The sequence below is a fragment of the Pteropus vampyrus genome, unplaced genomic scaffold (genome assembly GCF_000151845.1).
Source record: "Pteropus vampyrus isolate Shadow unplaced genomic scaffold, Pvam_2.0 Scaffold81, whole genome shotgun sequence".
NCBI classification, from domain to species: domain Eukaryota; kingdom Metazoa; phylum Chordata; class Mammalia; order Chiroptera; family Pteropodidae; genus Pteropus; species Pteropus vampyrus.
In genome coordinates, this window is record NW_011888862.1 from 762,755 (window position 1) to 780,951 (window position 18,197).

General features: G+C 37.4%; 1 protein-coding gene and 1 pseudogene across 1 annotated transcript in view; both read right to left on the minus strand.

Annotated features, from left to right (window-relative positions):
* Positions 1-18,197, minus strand: part of MID1 (midline 1) — a 582,697-nt gene that overhangs the window by 403,401 nt on the left and 161,099 nt on the right. Inside the window, exon 4 of the mRNA XM_023532275.1 lies at positions 16,362-16,479. The gene's annotated coding sequence lies outside the window, so the exon portion shown is untranslated. The remainder of the gene's footprint in view (positions 1-16,361; positions 16,480-18,197) is intronic.
* Positions 7,315-7,433, minus strand: LOC111741790 (annotated as a pseudogene).

Here is an 18,197-nt window from a genome sequence, read left to right on the forward strand (position 1 = left end):
CTGTAGTGCTCTAGAAGCTCAAGGCATAAGTGATCGACTGTACTAAATGGGGCTTTGAGAGAAATTAAGGATGGAGAATTGACTGCTGGATTTGAAAACACTGAGATCGGTCATGACTTTAATAAGAGGCATTTCAACGAAGTGATTAGGATGGGTGCAGAAGAGATTTGGAGAGGGTGAAGCAGAGACAATGTGTATAAAGGGGCAAAGATATCATCTGGAAGTTGGGGGCGGGGGAAGGAACCGAGGGAAAATCTTTCAAATGGGAGATGTTAAAGATTAAAAAAGGCATAGCATAACCACATTTTAAAACAACCCAGCCAAGTTGTATATTTTAAGTTCTCTTTCACAGAACTTGGTTTCTTTCCTGATCTTTACAATGACGATGCTTTAAAAAATTTTCCTAACCAGTTTAACGTCCCGTGGGGAATGTCGAGGGGTTTCTATTTATCGGCTCATTGTGCTTTGAGTCTTGACAGTCAAAGACAACCATCCTTTCACGACTGGAGATAAGGTCTCTGATCTTGTTCACACTTTTTCTGAAGCAACCCTCATTTCAGCGTTCACTACCACTAACCAATTTATGAGAAAAATACGAACTTTGTGTTATCCAGAAGAGGAGGTGTTTACTTTAGAAACTGCTAGAATATGAAGATCTTGCTGTCATCATATGCATCTCTTCACCTACCATGAAAACAGAATGAGTAACTGGTTCCATTCAATACTTCCAGCCTTCACTTTAGGAAGACAGCTAAAGGCTTAAGCGATTCGTTCAATTTTAATATGTTTTAATTTTCATAATATGCTCTTGACAATTCAGGTGCTAAGATTTCTCCACTCAAGTCATCCATTGGGCATCTCTATCTTTTCACAAACCCTTTTTAGTTAGCATTGCTTTGGCTATGAAGATTAGGTTCGCTGCTATGACGAATCAGAGAGGATTTTAAAAGATGACATTAATTTGACAATTTTACAAACATTCATTCATACCTTTAAATATTAAAAGGATCAGAACAGTCATTTGTGGTTTTTTTTTTTTTACCATTTGTTATTAAAAGGGAAAATAAAGAGTAGTTTGCTTTTCTTTCACCATCTAACAGAATTTGTGGCTTGGTTCACTTTATAATTCCATTCCCTGTTCCCCACCACCCCAAATAGATCTCTTGCACCCATAATCCCTAAACCCTGGCAGGTGCTGACCTGGACTCTGATCGTATAGTTTTGTTTTTTCCAGAATGCCATATAAATTGAATCATAGAGTATCCAGCCATTTGAGACTATCTTCTTCTACTCAGTATAATGCTTTTGAAATTCATCTGTCTTGTAAGTATCAAGTTTGTTCCTTTTTATTTCTGAGAAGTATTCTATTTTATGGATGTATCATTACTTATTTATCCATTCACCGCTTAGTGAACATTTGAATTGTTTCCATCTTAGGTGATTATGAATAAAACTGCGAAATACTTTCACATTCAGTTTTTTGTGTGGACAAATGAAGAAAGATGTCTCTTGGGTAAGTATAGAGTAGGACTGCTGAACCATAAAATAAGTATATGGTTAACTTTTCTCTATACATTTTATTCCAACCAGCAATTTATCTTGTATCCTGAAAACTTGCTAAAGTCACTTATTAGTTCTAAAAGGATTTTTGTAGATTCTTTGGGATTTTCTACATAGTCAATCATGTTGCTGAGAAAAAGAAACTTTTATTTATTCCTTTCCAATCTGTGTCCTTCTAAAATTACCTTATTTCACTGGCTAGAAATTGATATCGACTTGATATTAAGTTGATAGAATGGTGAGAATAAACATCATTTCCTTATTCCTAATCTTAGGGAGGAAAAAATTCAGTCTTTAACAGGAAAGCATGATGTTAGCTATACGGTTGCTTTTGTTGATGCCCTTTATCGGAATGAGGAAGTTGTTTTTCCCCTAGACAGTTTTACTGATAAATAGACGTTGCATTTTGTCGCAATTTCTCTTCAAGATGATCATGATGAATTTCATTAATGTTTGAATGTTGAACCGTCCTTGCATTTCTCAGATAAGTTCCATTTGGTCACAATTTTTTTGTTCCTGTATTTTATTTGCTAACATTTTGTCTAAAATTTTTGTGTTTATGTTTATCAAGGATATTGGTCTATAATTTTCTATCCTTTAAATATCTTTGTCTGGTCTTAGTATCATGATAATATTAGCCTCATAGTTTGAGTAAAAATATGTTTCTTTGTTGGAAGGTATTTAACTACAAATTTAATTTCATTATTGGTATGGGATTATTCAGGTTACCCATTTCTTCTTGAGTGAGCTTGAGTGGTAGGCTCATGACTTTTGAGCAATTTTTCTCATTGCATCAAAGTTATCAAATTTATTAGCACAAAGTTGTTCATAACAATCCCTTATTTCTCTTTTAATGTCATTAGGATCTTTAGTGATGTTTCCTCTTTCATTCCCGATCTTGCTAATTTTTGAGTTCTCTCTTTTTCTGTTAGCAGTTTGGCTAAAATTTTATCAGTTTTATTGATTTTTTCCAAAGAAGCAGATTTTGCTTTCATTGGTTTTTTCCTCTTTTCTGTTTTCAATTCCATTAATTTCCAGTCTTATCTTTATTGTTTACCTTTTTATTTGTTGTTTTTAGTTAAATTTACTCTTTTTTCTTATTTCTTCACATAGAAGTTTAGGAAATAGGTTTGTGATCTTTCTTTTTAAACATTTATTGCTATAAATTTTCCTCTTAGTGTTGCTTTAGGAACACGAATTTTATGTTATCTATTAATTAATTCAGAATATTTTCTAATCTTCTGTGGCTTTCTCTTGACTCATGGATTATTTAGAAGTATGCTATTTTATTTCCAAATGCTGGTGGGGGCGATTTTCCAGATAGCTTTTCATTATGGATTTCTAGTCTAATTACATTTTGGTTAGAGACATAGTTTTATATTTTAAATTCTTTTAAATTTATTGAGGCTTATTTTATGGCCCAGAATACGGTCTACTCATATTCTATGTTTATCACACTTAGAGTCAAATGTTTCACTACAGAAATAGTCATACGATTGATTTTTAGGATTTCCCCAGCCTCCACTGTGGGTGTTATATAATATGATACATGCACTGCATGATCTTCCTAAAATCTGAAAAATTGTGAATTCTACAACACATCTGGCTTCAGGGATTTGGAATAAGAAACTGTGGACTGGTTTATTAGTTATATTATCACCTATGTGATTCGAAATATGTTTATATTGTTTCCAGATTATCGGTGACATGAAAACACATAAATAAAAATTTCATAGAAGAACTTGAAGAATCTAAAGAATATTTCCCTAGACCGTGGAAGCCATCATTCCCAAACAACAAAAAAACATAGCAATAATAAATTTATGGTATGATAGTGCTGACTTTTCTTTGGCTGTAGCTGCTTTTCTTAGCAGAGACCTCCTTTGAAAGACTAAACTATATGACAGGCAAATTTGGGTAACACTTCTTGTTTTGGATTTTCTTGAACATGATCAGAATTGTCAGAGGTAATCTTACTGCTTTTCTATGATGAGTACTAAAAATTCCAAGGAAATCCTTGAAGAAAGAGAGAAGATAACAGTTCATGACAAATATCAACCTCATTCTAGATCAGAGCTATCTTACTTATTGAAATCCTAAAATTGCCTATTGAAAGTAAGAAAATTGTTTATTGAAACCAAGAAAGTTGGCAATTTTAGAAGAAATTATTGCTAACGCTATTCCTAAATCTGTAGTAATGAACCAGGGGCAAAGAGTACATTTAAAAGCCCTTATAATTGCCAGCCTTAGCCCAGACTTAAATGATGCCAATTTTTATTAAAAATAATGTTGAGTGGAAATGATAAATCAAGGGGCCCTCAATTGTGTGGGATGAAGAGAAAACCCTGAGATTGGCCAATAGCAGTTAAATTAGTAAATTCAATTCATACTGTGTAGATCAGCCAAACCGATGGGCAGAAGGAAGACAACACAGGGAGAGAACGCAGGCAAAGCCATGGCATGGTTTCTATTCTTTTAACCACAAGAATTCAGGGAACCAAGAGTTTTGTGAGAAAATGACTAGATATCATAAAGGTTGATGCCACAACTGCTCTGCACATTTTCCATTCCTGGTTGCCCAGGAACTAAGACCCCCATCTTATTTCGATGACATTATAAAGAGAAAAATCTCATGCTGCTAAGGAGAACAGCAATTCGGGGTGTTGCAGAAGCTCGTCTGGTTAGCTCTAGCTCAATAAAGTCTTGAACAGGAGGTCGGGTTTGATATTAGTAAAGGGAAGAATATGAAAAGTTACTTTAAAGTGAGTGTTGCTCATGTGTCGCTTTTTTTCATGGGGTCTGGGTGGACTCCATGTTAAATAACAGAAGTGATGTGGTTATGTATTTAGGTTGAATGACATTGTCACTCTTGGATCCTTGCTTAGAAGGAAAAAGTCCAGGAAGCTAAGATCCAGGACCAGAACCAGATAGATGCCCCATCTCCTGGTGCTCTGGGCTGGGCAGGTGGTGGGTGTCAGTGCCTCTATTGATGGAATGGCTCCCTCTCTTTATCCTTGGGGGAAAAGAGATGGCAAAAGTGAACAGGGCAACACATTCAACACAAAAGTGAACAGGGCAACAGCATTCTTGACGAGACGCTTCTTTTCCATTTACACTGCACCTAGATTTTTTCTTTCAAAATCTGACGAAGGCTTTTCAAGAACAAGTGACTCCATTCAACATTTAGTGGGGATATGACTTAGAATATCCTGTTGTGTTCCCCTTTTATTTCAAATTTAGGAAACATGCATACTCATCTGCCTCAGTCTTTCCCACATGTGAATTAAACTTCTGGGGCAGAACGGAGGTTTGTTTAAGTAAAAGGTAGGAATGCATAACATGCTTTGAAGAGAGAAAAAGGCCAAGCTCATTCTGCAGGCAGTCATGGGGAGAATTCTTAAGCCCTGTGGGAAATCAAGCTGTGCATGATTCTGTTCTAGCACTGGCTACTCTCGTTCGCATTAAGTGACCACTTCGAGTGAAATAAAAGTTCAGCTTCGCAAGTTGAGCTGTACACCTGAATGCTCTTGAAAGTTGTCCTTTTTTTATTTTCTTTCAAAACTCTACAGCCTGCTGACCAGGTAAAATAATAGAACATATGGTCTTTATTTAATTCCTTCATGCTTACCGCAAAGACAAGAGGAGTGAAGATCTCTTGGCTGTCTCCAATGCTTTCCTTTAATCTTACTTTATTTACTAAGAGCTAATAAAAAATCTGAAGTGCTTAACTCTCAAGTGTTGTTTTTCTTCTGGGCACTGGTATTTGATTTGTTCCTTGGCCTGACCCCCACCCCCATCCCACTCTTTTTACTGCTGAATGTGCCGCTGTGAACCTTTTTAATGCTGCGTTCATTCTCCTTAATCTTTTTGCAGTTATTTTTTACTGACAAGTTAACTATCTCTTTGATATATTTTTTCAGCTTCTAAAAGTTGGTCTTTTTCCACTCTTTCAAATGACTCTAAGTTATTTTAAAACATAATTATATTGGATTTATAAAAGAAAATTATTTAATTATAAAAGGAATATATGGATAATTTTGGAAAAGAGAAGAAAATCATTTAAAAATTGTACTATCCAATTGCCATAGCTCTTTATTGATTCTTTTTTAATATAAGTATTGCATTTTGCATCCGGAGAGTTAGAGTGTGTATGGAATTCTTCCCTAAATGGCTTTCACGTCACGTTATCCTATCGGCATGGTTCCATGTTTGCTAATTCTGTTCTGTAATTATTAACTTGGATATTCGAGTTACAGTGCCTCAATTTACTCAGCCATCCTATCAATAGGACATTTAGAATGATAATATCTCATTTTAAGGCTGTGTTAACACGGAGAGGAACTTCATAAAGCAATCAAACCTGCACAAAATTAACATGTAAGGGTTAATAATGTGTGAGGCTTCAGATATGAAAATGACAAGTTATAAAAACTTTGTGACAAATAATTCAACAAGAACAACTCTCTTTGTTGTATCTTTCAAGACATACAACTGTAGATTGGAGAAGTGAGCACAGATATGACTGGAGTATCAACAACCATTAAACACTCAACACACACACACACGCACACACAAATGCACACGTGGATTGCTAATATAATCATCCATTCCTATAGAGTCAATTTCCCGCCATATCTTTTCTGAGATTTATCCTTGAAAATGTTGATTCCTGATATATCCAACTCCCAGGTCAAACTAATTATATCTATATCAAAATATCAAAACATTCAATATTGCATAACTTAATCTTTTATTTCCTTATTAATTCTAGAGTAACATTTTTAGTATCTTCCCACATTCTAAAATTCACATATTCTAATATTTTTTGGAGCTCTTTAAAAATTGAATTGCTCTTCTAAGAGGCTTACATTTCTCTACAGACAACAAAAACTGAGAATAAGAGCTTAATAAATCTGGATGCCTCATTGAACAAGTTTGATCGCCTTGTTTTTTGATAAGCAGGAAATTGAAAATTAGACAAAAACATGTTCTTAGCCCTTTGTAAATTACTCATTGCACTATCTCTTTTTAAACATTGTGTTTCTTACTCTGTGAATGAATTATTTTCTTTTGAAAATTCTTTGAATTCGTTAATATTTAAAATACACATAATATTTAAAATCCTCGAGACTCTAGATACAATCAACTCCCAGTCGAACACATTTTACCAATACCAAAACCTTTTAATCATCTTACTAAATCATTCTTTTTTCCTTACTCATTTTGTTTTTAATATTTCTTTTCCCTTTTAATACACTTTTCCTGAAATTCTATTTTATTATATAATACATTAGTATGTCTATTTTGTTTCTGTGAATTGGTGTTTCCCTAGATATCATTTTTTAAATCCTGATTTAAAAATGTTTTGTGTCGCTTTGTTTTATGTGTTTCTCTTATGAGCAAGCATACGGGTATATTTTATTTTTTATCCAATCTTATAATCTTCATGTTTAATAGTATATGAATCTTTTTGCATTTATTTTTACTGACAAGTTAAATTTATTTACATTGTCTTTTTCTTTTTCTTTATTTTCTTTTTTCTTCGCGATTGCTTTTGTTTTCATTTTCTGACTTCTGTGGGATTAATAACTTTTTAATATGTTCTTCTTTTAAAAAGATGTACTTTGCATTTCTATAACTTCAGTGGCTATTCATACATGTTAGCATACATAGCAATTGTAAATTTTCCTAACAACTTTAAGGTTATTTGGTAGTACTACCGTTTTCTAGGATGCAGCAAGAATGTTTTTTTAACGCCTACAGCACCTGGTCTTTCTAGGTGGTCTCCCATATAAGTACCAACCAGGCCCAACCCTGCTTAGCTTCCAAGACCAGACGGGATCGGGCACGTTCAGGGTGGCATGGCCATAGACTCAGAAAGAATTTCAATGCTTTAAGTACCCCTTCAAACTTCCATTCCCTCTCTTTTTATTATTTTTCATAATTTTACTTATATCTTTTTCCAAAAAAAAACCCCTTATTTCTTATCAGAGTTAATTCTGTCCATTGATATATTTTACTTATTTTATATTACCCATTGTTTCTTACACCCTGTATTTTTTTCTGGTTTGCATTTGTTCATACAGAAACCCCTCACTCCTTGTTACTTTAGTAAGGGTCTCTGGGGTCGGGGGAGGCAGTAAATTCACTTAGTCTTTGTGTAACTGAAAATGTCTATTTTTCTTTTGCTTTTGAATGATAGTTAACTGGGTATAAAATCCTAGGTTGACATTTACCATCAGCACTTTGAGGCTATTAATCCGTTATCTTCTGGCATCTATTTCCAATTATGAAGAAATGTGCAAGTCTAACAGACAACAGTCCAATCTGTCTTTTCTCTCCAGCAGCTCTTAATACCTTTTGTATAGTATCCTTCATGTTTTGTAGTTTAATTACAATGTGTCTAGTTGTGGATTTATTTCCATTCATCTTCCTTGGTACTGGGGACATTCTTTTAAATTGAGGACTCATATTCTTTAATTTAGATATTTTTCAGCTGTTATAACACTCATTTCCTCAATTCTAAGCTCCTCATTTTCTGACATGACTCTGACAGAGTTGGGGGGATCGTGGTACCTTGTTACAGCTTGGTGAGGGTGGAAGTCTAAACTCTGTACCTCGCCTTTGCTGTTATGGGTTGTTCTGCAGCTGCAGTCTTCTCTATAATGCTTGGCTGGAGTAAAGTGCTTAGTGTCTGAAAGTTCTTTATGTTTCCACTCTGCCTTTTTCCTTGTTCTTTGGCTTGGGAGAGATGGCTTTTCTCAGGTGTTTTTGTCTATGTCTGTTGGCATTTCCAGGTATCCAGTCTGGACTATATAATGCACAAATAAAACCCAGGTTCTGAGTTCCCTAGTTGGACTGCCTTATTTTTTCTACCTTTCAAAATGTTGTGCTTGTTTTCTGCGTAATGTTCAGTTTTTTTCCTTAATCATTTTGGATTAATTTTGGAGAAATAGGGACATGTATGTCTATTCCACCTTCCTGGAAATAAAGCCTATGTATTTTAGTCTTTGTCAGACGTCTCTACAAATTAATTTTAAGTAGGATGAACTTAAATAATAATTATCAATATTTTGGGCTATGTTCCTTGTATTAGATTTCTTCATCTGTTTTTCCATTTTTAGTTTGCAAGCTCATTTGAAGAAGATTTTGCTTTCTTCCCCTCTCTCTCTTTCTTGCAACGATCACCCAACTCTAGTAATTTTGTTGTTTTTTCCAGACCCTAAACCCCAATTCTAGAACTGTTTTAAATGTAAATCAGGGACCCTGCCCTTTGCAACAAGCAAAAGTCATCACAGACCTGGGCCCCAAGCCATTTGGTCAAGCTCCTAGTTGACCAACTATGCCTGAGTTCGCCCATTGGCTTGGCTTACAGGTAAGTGTGAGGTATGGCCCCAAGCAGTGAGCAGCAGGAAGTTTTCCACCCTCTTTTGATTAGTGATGGAAGGGGATTTTCTACTTCATCCTTAGCTTTAAGCAATAAGCCTATCCTAGTGCATCTCAGGTGGAGATGAAGAATCAGGGAGTACTTCGGTCTTCCTTACTTTGCTGAAGTCCAACTCTGTTATCAGACCCAGATTCCAAGAGGTCTCTTGCTTCACCTCTGCCTACCATTTTGCTTTTCTGTTATATTTCTGAACCACAAAAATGTTTACTCTCATTATGTGTTTTTTTTTTTCTTCTTGGTATATCATTGCCATGTGCTGGAAGCATTATTGTGCATCAAAGCATGAACTTACTGGACCATTGAGATGGAAAATCTAAACCTTTCTTAAACATGTTTTGGAAACACTTGGGGGAAATAATTTATATAAGATAACAAGCTCTAAAACCCCAAATCAGCTCTTATTAAGTTAGTTTCACAATAGAACCAGTTTTTTAAGTGACATCATTTATTTATTAGCCATTTCGATATATAATTATGTAGTTTTCTTATATCCCCCTTCACTTCAACCCATCATCCAAATGTGGATAGATGATAACTTTGTTAAATTGTTATTCAGTATTATTGGGTAAATATAAGTCAAAAGTTTACTATGATTAAACAAGCATTCTTGTAAACTTTCTTTCTAGTGCTAAGAATTTCTCATTTTCCTTTGCTTAGTTGTCTTTTTATCTATAGCTAATTCTTCCAGAAGCGTGTAATATTATGGCAATACAGATTTCCATGCAATCAAATCTCTCAGTTCAAAAGGTTACCATTTTCTCCTGTTTGATTTCCTTCCTAGTACCCTCCAACTTTAAGTTCCATTAGAACCAGTTACTCTCTTCAACATCTAACAGTTGTCTTCTTAAAACTTCTCATTACCAACAACCTTCTTCCCTTTCTTGTGTCGCATCTGTTTCTAGGACGTCACTTCTTTCTTGGTTTACTGTAGCATGGCCCATGCTCCACAAATTTCCTAACTACAGATGCAGGTGATACCTTTTTAAAAAAATCTTTGTTTTACTCTTATTTTAAATGAGTGCTTTGGCTAGTACAGCATTGTAGGTTAGAAATTCTTTTCCCCCTGAATTTTTGGAACTCATTGCTCCATTTTCTTCCAGCCACCAGGGTTTCTAAGTCCAAAATAGTGTTCATTCCTGATCTTTCATATAGGACCTGATTTTTCTCCCCGGACTATTTTAGAATCTTATTGTTTATGTTCTGCAATTTCACAATAATGTACTGTGATTTGAGTCTTTTTTATTCTTTGAATTATGCTCTTGTTGGGTCTTTTCTATCTGGAGATTCATGTACTTGAGTTCTGGAAATCTTGCTTGAATTTTGTGGCAGAGACAGCTAAGCTCCCATTGGAATTTTGCGTTTCCCCTTTGCTAAGGTCTGAATGTTTGTGAATCCTCAAAATTCACATGTTGAAATCCTATTCCCCAAAGTGATGATATTAGGAAGCGGGGCCTTTGGGAGGTGATTAGGCCATGAGGGCAGTCTTTATGAATAGCATTAGTGTCCTTAGAAAAGAAGCTCCGGAGAACTTTCTGGTCCCTTTCACCATGTGGACATAGCAAGAAGTTGGCAGTCTGCAACCTGAAAGTGGACCTTCGCCAGAACCCGAACATACTAGAACCCTTATGAACTTATACCATCCGGAACTGTAAGTAATACATTTCTATTGTTTATAAGTCACCCAATCTATGGTATTTTTGTTATAGCAACCTGAATAGACTAAGACAGGAAATGGAATTTTGTTTTTCCCTTTCCAGAATACAGTCTCCTCTTTGCATCTAGGTAGGTGAGGTGATAATTCTCCCCAATGGACTAAGAGAAGAAATGATGTGTTACTCTGGGCCAAGGCAGTGAGGGAGTGAGTAGATTGCTCTATTCTCTTTTCCTCCATTTGTCAGATGGATGCAGATAATACCTAGGTGTTGAGATGGCAGAGCCACACAATAGAAGTGTCATGGGTGCCTTAGTCATCGTGAGGAGAGAAGCAGCTTGGTGACCATTAACCAGGAGTATTCTCCTGTTATGTGAGCCAGAAGTGTACTGTAATTTTATTAAGCTACTGATGTTTAGTGGTTTATTTGTTGCAACAGTCATTGCTCCCTGACTGATACACTTATTTGAAATATTCTCCCAACTGCTTTCTCTGCTCTCAATTTCCTGAGTGTCAATCAGTGAGATTTATTAGACTTCCCAGCTTAATCTTCTAATTTCTTATCTTTTCTCACGTTGCATCTCTTTGACTTTTTCTTTCACTTCTAGTGAGATTTATTTAAAAATTTCTTACAACCATTCAATTAAAAGCATTGGCGGGCAGAGGGAGACTGAAGGAGCTATTATATTTTTAATTTCCAAGAGTATTTTTAGTGATTCTCTTTTAACGCATATAGTTCATGTTTGATTCAATATTTTCCTTATTCCTGAGGATAACAATTATAGCTTTTTAAATTATTTTCCTGCTTTTTATATCATTTATTTCCTTTTTGTTTGTTTGTATTAGAAGCTATTCCTCACTGTCTTATGATCCAGAGCTGCCATGCTTCTTTAGACTGAAGCACTAGAAATCTAATTGAAAGCTCTATGTGGAACCGGGGAGCAGTAATGTCTCTTGGCAACTAGTGGGCTTGCCAGTAGGGCAATTGGATGGCCCACTAGCTTTTCAGTGGATGACCTCCAACCATGCATTGTGGATTCTCAACTTGGCCCTGATGTACTGGGAGCCACGTAGAAGCAAGGGGCTGGGTAGGGGTACAAAATGAGGTTGCCATAATTTTTTATGCATGCTTGCATTTCACCTTTAACCTCCATCTTAAAAATATGCCAGGTGTTCCCCCAGTCTGAAGCCTCTCTAGTTCAATGTCTCCATGGAATAAGACCCCAGGTCTAATTACAAGGATCGAAGGGAAATAATTACCTGATAAGAAAGCTAAGTCTGGCTTGTGGAAGCACAGCAGGGTTGGCCTATTGGGAGTTTTACAGATCAAGCGGTGTATTAATGATTACTTTGGCCAAGATGTAGGCAACACAGGAGTGAAGGTAAGCGAGGTGTGGTTTGGGATCCTAGGTTACTGGGCTTCCTACTGGGTAGAAGGACATCAGCAAAAGATAATCTGAATTACCAGGGTATCTCACCTTGGGGTTTTCCTGAAAACAGAGCCTGAGTTAATGAATTAAGTGAAGTTAATTTGGAAGGTGATGTTCAAAACAAGTGAGAGAATGAGGAGAGTGAGACAGGGAAGGGAGAAAAAACCACAGAAGAATGAGTTAATGAGCTGGGAAATAGCGTGGGCAGTTGAGGCTCAAACCCAGTCATGAGCGTCTGGGGAACTAGTAGAACAGATCTCAGAAATGTCGCAAACGAAATGCAAGTAAAGTAATTTCTCTATTGACTCTCACTGACCCTTTTGTAAGGGTCACCCCTGCAAGCATTAAGATCCCCCCTCACACTTCAGAGCAGTGGCTGTTCAAGGACTAAAAGGTCTCCCTCTGCTTTGGTGAGAGCTCCTAGCTGCCAGCAAGGAGATGCTGAGACTGAGATGTGGCATGCTGGCAGAATGTGTGGGACGTTCATCTCAGCTGCAGGGAGATCAGTTAGACTAAGAGCACATAGTGAAAGACACCAGGAGGATCTGCTACTCGGGTGGTGCAAGTCAATGATGTAAGTGACCAATCAGGAAAGAGAAGCTGTCGCCTGGCTCAAGAGAATCTAGGTGAAAGATTCAAGCGGAGATCCTGCAAGGAGCCCTCAAAAAGGTCCAAATGACAACGAACCAGCTTTCAACACCTGCCAGGCATGGAGAAAGCAAAGCCAGCTTCAGAGGGACCAGCTCCATTCTTTTCCTCTTCCTTTTGCTACCCTTCCCTATGCCCAGACCCTTAAGCCACCTGGCCAGCACGCTGGGCATTTGGGGAGAAGAAATCCAAGTCCATGTCCCCTTTCTCCACTGGGGACTTCGAGCCTGGGAAAGTGATAAAGTGCAGCCTTTAAATCAAGTTTAGAGTTTTCATTAATATCCTCAATTGGATACTGATTTGCGAACCAAGACTGTTTACAATTCTCTATAATCATAAGAACTACATGTTACCTAAGAATGAGCAGAAAAGTTTTTATCTTGGGACAGGCAACATCCAGTCCTTCCAAATAAAGTTCTATCGGGGGTGTGAGAGAAAAATAAAGTTCGATTTTGATTGCAGCATTGGTTGTCATTTGATCTACATTTAAATGAAATAAAATTCATTTCTGCTTTTTATCCCCCCTGGGGGGGCCCTATTTTCCCAAATGAAAAAGGTGATGAAGGATATGGCAGACAGGAAGTTTGGCTTAATGCTATGAGAAAGAATCCAAACCGATGAGCACTGCTCACAGGCTTGGTGTGGTCCTGAGCCTACTGGTTCCTCCCAGTCACATGATACTCTCTTCCTCAATTTCTATGCTCTAGCCACACCGAGATGCTTCCCCTTCCTGCAGAGCACCAGAATGCACTTCTTCCCCAGTCCTTCGGATTTGTTCTCTCTCCCCTCCTGTCACATTCCACCTTCTCTTTCAGTCTAACTACTTATTATTCACTAGATCTCAACTTCAATGTTACCTCCTCCAAAAGACTCCATGAGCATCTAAGTCTACATCACATGTCCTTCCAGGTGTTGACATAACTCCTGGAACTCTAACTCTCCTGGCACCTTATCATTACCATATTTATTTGCTTACTTCACAGTGCACTCTTTGCCCTCACCCATTACCATAATCTCTGTAAGAGGTGGTCTGTCTGGTTCACATCTGCAATCTCTGTAGCTAGCACAGTGTCTGGCATATAGTGGAAACACTCGCCAAATTAATTAATTCATATGCGTGTTTTCATAAAACGTCTGACAAATGTACACAAATTAAGCCACAGATTTTCTTAAACATCAGCTTTGCAGAAAAGAATAAAATGATAAGAAATTGGAAATATCCCGAAATCTTCAGCATTTATGGTGGCAATATATCATATATCCCTTAAGAGTATGTTTCTCAAACTGTGGTCCCTGGACCACAGTAGCATCACTAGGGAGCTTGCTAGAAATGCAAATTCTCAGCATCTCCCTCCAATCAGAAACTCTGGGAAAGGGGTCCAACATCTGTGTTTAATAAGCCCTCCAGGGTACACTCAAGTTTGAGAACCACTGCCTTAATATTTAAAATACCCTTCCCTGCAAAGTGCTTGTCATATTTGGAAGGAGATGGTGTCTATTAAACAACGCTGAAAATTGAGACCCATATGATCCCCCTCTTTTTGATGCCATTCGAGTTAACCATCTAAACTAAAGACCAACACAGTCCATTACCAGAGGACTCAGCTGGAAAGGATTACAACTGAGCAGCATTGTCAACATCTACAAACGGGGTCCAGGTGCATGCATCTGGTACTCCTGGCTAGGAAATCACTGGATTACTTGCTTCATTTAGTTCTACGTTTTAACAATCTGACATTTTAAACTGCTCGGCTGGGGTTTTAATCAGATGGGCCCATCTCTGTGCCTATCTTGGCATGACAACTTATTTTGCGGGAGAGTTGAATTAGCAAGGGTGTTAAGCCTCAGGTTTGGCCAAGGGGAGAGGAAGTGACACTTGAAATGTTTGGCCAATCCATATGTGACCTTGAGATGTGAAACTGAAGCCTCCAGGTGGACAAAAACTTCAGGAAGAGCCATATAGAAATCATCCAGAACCTTCGGTATTTGCTAATTCCTTAACCCAAGGAGGATTTGTAGTCATAAAACCCTATCGAGTTCGGGGAGATGGGAAGTCTTGCATCTTAAATCAGATTTTATGTTATCTATGAGGGTCACCAACAGGAACAAAAAAGACAGACCTAAGACACTGGAAGGACAATAAGTTTTGAAATAACTATAAATAAATAAATATGCCAGAACACAAACAAACAAAAAAACAAAAGAAGGACCAAGGAAAGGAAGAAAAGAGTGAAAAAATTTCAGTTCTAGCTAACAAAAAACAGATAATAAATAAATTGTGTGCCAGACACTATATTGGGGAGTTAAAGAAAAGAGTGAGGATGATCACCATCTTAGTGGTGAAGGCTATGTACTTATACTCTAGAGTGGCTCTGTTAATAAGGATGCTGGGAGTCACGTGAGGCTATTTAAATTAAAATCACTGAAAATTAAATAAAATTAAAAATTCAGTGCCTCAGTCACATGAGCCAAATTTCAACTATCTGGTAGTCACACGTGGCTACCATATTGAACAGCGCAGATTAGAATACTTCTATAATCGTAGAAAGTTCTATTAGACAGTGCTGTTCTAGAACTTACTAAGATCAAACCTGAACTTTCCCCCATCCTTCCAGGGATACCAAAAGGTAAATGGCAAAGGATGCAAGTAATTTATCTTTGTCGATGAATTAGAATTCTTCTTGAAATTCAGCGCAAATGTGGCCTGCTTTGTTTGTCTACACATCTGTCGAGCATATAGTCAATGTGATTCAACACAACAAATGTCAACTTGAATGCCTGCTGTGGACAAGACACTGCCCTGGGCACCACCTGCAGAGTAAAGATGCACAGAATCTAGATCTGCTTCTCCAGGGACATATTTGACAGAATACGTAAGACCGGGACACAACTATAATATGAGATAAGAAAAATAGGTATGCTGGGAGAGATGTAAACTAAGGCATAGGTCTGCAGTGTTGTGCATATAATGGCCTTGTTAAAAATACAGATGCTCCAGTCATATCCACAGAGAGGAATATTCTGTGGGTTTGGGAGAGGCTTCCAGCATCAGGTACATCTTCCCTCATGGAAACAGACACTGGAAAGATGGCTGTTAGGTATAAAAAGACAGAGAAGTCTAGGAGAATGAACATTCTCCTATAGATCAAGAAAAAGAGGACTGATAAACTAGCTTTGACACACATATTTGTGTACTGTGGACTATATCACATCAGCAACTTAACTAATGACTATTGTTAAAATGTCCCATCACGATTCGTTTTTGAATCTTCAAAAGCCAAAAGAATAGTTTAAATCCTTGAGTAGAAAAATGAACTCAGGACTTAGTGTGATCTGAATGGAATTAAGAGGCAAACCAAGTCCTGAATCCACTAGAATTATTAAAAAGCCCCAAGCCAAGCAAAAGACAATATAGCCGATCCTTTGGGAACAGATAAGTCATCTATTATATTTATCAAGCTATTAATTAATATAGGGAAATAGGCAATCCTTAAGAGAAAAGCACATATTTTTACAGATAAAACAATTTTGGAATATAGGAAAGCACTCCTGGCGGGGGGTGGGGTGCAATATATAAAGCCGAGAGCAGCCTAGCAAAAATTATGTCCCGAGATGTTGCACTTACCAGATGACAAAGACGCTGAGCCCACACTGTCAACAGATATCTCCTGGCTCATCTTTTGGTGATAATGGCTTTAACATCAATGGCTCGTTCACTTGGGCCAGTGAGATGGATACACCTCCTGTGTTTGAGAAAAACCAGAGAAATCAGCAGCAAGTTCATAGCTGACTTTGATAACATCATAAGCTAAAAATCACATAAGTATTAGCATTTTAATTTTTCCATCCTCATCCTGGATTTCTTTTTTGTCCACCTATTCTAGCATATTGCAAACTCATCCCTTTACTTTTTCTCTCTCTTTCCCTCTCTCCCTCCCTCTCTCTTTCCTCTCTCCCTCCTTTCCCATCTTTTCATTTTTTTCTTCATGTTTTAAAGATCAGAGATAAAGGAGATTGCTCTTTCTTAACAGGATAAAGCAGGTAAAGAACAAGAATGTTGACTCGCTCAAGGCTGTCTTAATTTCCTTTGTTTGAACATATCCCTTCACCACCACCAGAATGCCTTCTTTAATGACAAACAATTTCCTGCTGTACCAGATTCCAAGATCTTAATCCTTGTGAAGGGCCATGCAAATGTTAGATTTGTAAGTCATATGCAGTTGTTCCAAGGAATTTTTATTGAGTTTCATTGAACATGCAGGCTAAAATGCAATTTCTGGCTTTTATTAGACACTAAAAGTCTATGTTTCAACTAACTCAACAAAGAAAAATTTGGGTGCAATACATAGCAGATGGAAGGAAAGACCATAGTGTAAGACTGTACTGGTTGTACACTACTCAACTCCAGGAAGAATGATTTACAAAGTGCTTGAAGTAAACAGTGTCCCCAAGAGTTGTACAGTGTACAACCTGCTCAACTGTTCATGACGACCTTAACGAGAAGCTTTCTATATGATTATCATAAGTTACATGTTCACTCAATTAAGTATTTATCAGGTACTTATCATATGTAGGCTCTGTACTAAACCCTAATAAGCAAGATTGATTAAGTCTCTGTCCTCATGGAGCAATACTTTATCGGGAGAGTAAATAATTAAGCAAACACTCACGATTAAAGTGTGCTAAGTACTGTGATACAAGAAATACGAAGTGCCACGAAACACAGAGGTTGGAGTCCCTTCGGAAAGAAGTCAGGGGAGATTCCTAGAGGAATTGATGGTCATTTTGAAATATTAGAGTGATATGAATTAGATAGGCCAAGTGAGCAGATGTGATTGGGATGGGGAGAAGGTAGAGGATGCCTAGGAGACAACATTCCAGGAAGAACATTATACATGAAAAGGACTGAACAATGTGCGCTACGCTGAGTCATTAGCTACTTCCTGATGCCAGTTTTATTGGAACCAAGTGCACTTGTCCTATCCGTGCCCACGGCAGAGCTGAGCCATGGGTCCTGCTTGGGGAAGACCTCATCTCTATGCAGTCACCTGGACAGTTATGCTTTTGCCCCTGTTTAGTGACACTTATCTCTAATCTTATGCTTTGTTCTAAAGTAATTGGGGTACTTTGTTCCCCACTTGACTGTGGGAGCCCACTGAGGGAGTGTCTTAGCTCTCGATGTCCTATTATTCTATCTTTGCACGTGGTAGGTGTCCAATAAATATTTAGAGAAAATAATTAAACCGTCATCTAACGTGAGGTAAAGACTCGGGAATTTTATTTTTCCTTTCCCCAATCTTTCAATTAAGTTAAACCAGCACAGACATCTAACCCAGGCAGATTTTGAGCCTGGATTTTCTGATTTCAGTTGTGCTATTAGTGAACACATAAGAGCACTTTCCTGATATTGTAATATGACAGAAAAGGACATTCAAACAAATAATGATATTTGCAGCAAAAG